The sequence below is a fragment of the Pecten maximus genome, chromosome 1, assembly GCF_902652985.1.
Source record: "Pecten maximus chromosome 1, xPecMax1.1, whole genome shotgun sequence".
Classification (NCBI taxonomy): Eukaryota; Metazoa; Mollusca; class Bivalvia; order Pectinida; family Pectinidae; genus Pecten; species Pecten maximus.
The window spans coordinates 13,022,559-13,025,903 of NC_047015.1; positions in this window are offsets into that span (position 1 = coordinate 13,022,559).

Consider the following 3,345-nt stretch of genomic DNA (forward strand, 5'->3'; position numbering starts at 1 on the left):
TGGTAAACCAGTACAGTGGTATTCTAAGTAATGGTAAACCAGTACAGTGGTATTCTAAGTAATGGTAAACCAGAAAAGTGGTATTCTAAGTAATGGTAAACCAGAACAGTGGTATTCTAAGCAATAGTAAACCAGAACAGTGGTATTCTAAGTAATGGTAAACCAGTACAGTGGTATTCTAAGTAATGGTAAACCGGTACAGTGGTATCCTAAGTAATGGTAAACCAGAACAGTGGTATTCTAAGTAATGGTAAACCAGTACAGTGGTATTCTAAGTAATGGTAAACCAGTACAGTGGTATTCTAAGTAATGGTAAACCAGAACAGTGGTATCCTAAGTAATGGTAAACCAGAACAGTGGTATTCTAAGTAATGGTAAACCAGTACAGTGGTATTCTAAGTAATGGTAAACCAGTACAGTGGTATTATAAGTAATGGTAAACCAGTACAGTGGTATCCTAAGTAATGGTAAACCAGTACAGTGGTATCCTAAGTAATGGTAAACCAGTACCGTGGTATCCTAAGTAATGGTAAACCAGTACAGTGGTATTCTAAGTAATGTTAAACCGGTACAGTGGTATCCTAAGTAATGATAAACCAGTACAGTGGTATTCTAAGTAATGGTAAACCAGTACAATGGTATCCTAAGTAATGGTAAACCAGTACCGTGGTATCCTAAGTGTATTACATACAGGCACTGGTAGTAGTAGTACGTAATACTTTTATATATATGTATACTGCTAGTATATAGTTGCTATATTGGACACTACCATATGGTAATACTAGGAAAATTGTATTACTAGTACAATGTAATATTAGAACATTGTAATACATTGTACAATACTACACTGATCTGGATGTATCTGGTTTCATCAATACTATGTACCTGTAATGTATTTTATATGTGGGAATCATTTTAAATACAACTGATTGCTTTAATAGAAATTTATGAGTCGCTGAAAAAATGAAGCTTGCTATATGTGAAAGCAGGGATATGATGTTTCTGTAGTAATGTTCTCTTATGGTTTAAAACATCCCCGGTTTTATTTAGTTATTCCTGAACTGTCACTTTCCCACCATCTTCATATATCTATCACTGTTATCCCACCTAAACCCCATACCTAATCTCAAAAGCTTTCCAAAGGGCATACATACACAACTGATTAATTTTGCATGCCAAAATGTCTAATGCACTTGTGTGATATTGTGGTTTTAATTTATTTTGATTTTTAACAGATTACTAAATGTGTCAATGTGATAATGTAGATTTGTAAACCAATGTTTTGTGTGCTTCTATATGTGTACAGATGTACGCTCCACCATCCTGACCTATTAATCTCTAATGTTTTTACCACTGACTAGGAGAATGAGTATTATCAGTTTTACCACAGACTATGAGAATGAGTATTATCAGTTTTACCACAGACTATGAGAATGAGTATTATCATACCCTGTCATGTTTGCTGTTCAAGTATTAATTGGTATGTAGTTTTGATACAATGGGAGGGAGAGCTTATTTTTTAAATGCCAGAGGCTACAAACTTGGTAGGGTGAAAATAAGGTTCACATAACAAAAATGTGTAATACTAATTTTATATGACTAGACCCTTGACATGTAATCCTGGTGTATTTGGGACAAGGCCTCTCAGGACAGACAGAATATAAAGGTCCAGGTTCCTGATCAGTTAGAGAATAACCCTGGTACTTGTAGGACTAGACCTCTGAGTGATAAGTCTAGTATTTGTAGGACCAGACTAGAAGCCTGGTATCTGTAGGACTAGGCCCCTGAGGGATAAGCCTAGTATTTGTAGGACCAGACTAGAAGCCTGGTATCTGTAGGATTGGGCCCCTGAGTGATAGGCCTAGTATTTGTAGGACCAGACTAGAAGCCTGGTATAAGCCTTAGTATTTGAAGGACCAGGCTCCTGGAGATAAGACTGGTACCTGTAGGATTGGGCCCCTGAGCCTAGACTAAGATTTGAACAAATTTAAAGATACCTTGACTACACTACACATCCTCTACACCATGGTAATATGTTACAGTTATACCATCCTTAGTCAGTAGGCTACACTACACTAGTCCTCTACACCATGGTAATATGTTACAGTTATACCATCCTTAGTCAGTAGACTACACTACACTTCCTCTACACCATGGTAATATGTTACAGTTATACCATCCTTAGTCAGTAGGCTACACTACACTAGTCCTCTACACCATGGTAATATGTTACAGTTATACCATCCTTAGTCAGTAGACTACACTACACTTCCTCTACACCATGGTAATATGTTACAGTTATACCATCCTTAGTCAGTAGGCTACACTACACTTCCTCTACACCATGGTAATATGTTACAGTTATACCATCCTTAGTCAGTAGGCTACACTACACTAGTCCTCTACACCATGGTAATATGTTAGTTATACCATCCTTAGTCAGTAGGCTACACTACACTTCCTCTACACCATGGTAATATGTTACAGTTATACCATCCTTAGTCAGTAGGCTATAAGTCATACTATACATTAATGTCAATATAATATGTTACAGTTATACCATCCTTAGTCAGTAGACTACACTACACTTCCTCTACACCATGGTAATATGTTACAGTTATACCATCCTTAGTCAGTAGGCTACACTACACTAGTCCTCTACACCATGGTAATATGTTACAGTTATACCATCCTTAGTCAGTAGACTACACTACACTTCCTCTACACCATGGTAATATGTTACAGTTATACCATCCTTAGTCAGTAGGCTATAAGTCATACTATACATTAATGTCACTATAATATGTTACAGTTATACCATCCTTAGTCAGTAGACTACACTACACTTCCTCTACACCATGGTAATATGTTACAGTTATACCATCCTTAGTCAGTAGGCTATAAGTCATACTATACATTAATGTCACTATAATATGTTACAGTTATACCATCCTTAGTCAGTAGACTACACTACACTTCCTCTACACCATGGTAATATGTTAGTTATACCATCCTTAGTCAGTAGGCTATAAGTCATACTATACATTAATGTCACTATAATATGTTACAGTTATACCATCCTTAGTCAGTAGGCTACACTACACTTCCTCTACACCATGGTAATATGTTACAGTTATACCATCCTTAGTCAGTAGGCTATAAGTCATACTATACATTAATGTCACTATAAAATGTAGATAATTTATTTCTTTAAAAACAGTTAGGTTTCCTTGCCATAATATAGAAAGGTCCCTGTGAGTTGCATTAGCTTTTAGTGTTAAACATCACTGCTTATAAAATATATATGCCTCTGCTTTATAGAAATGCATATAAATGCATTTATAT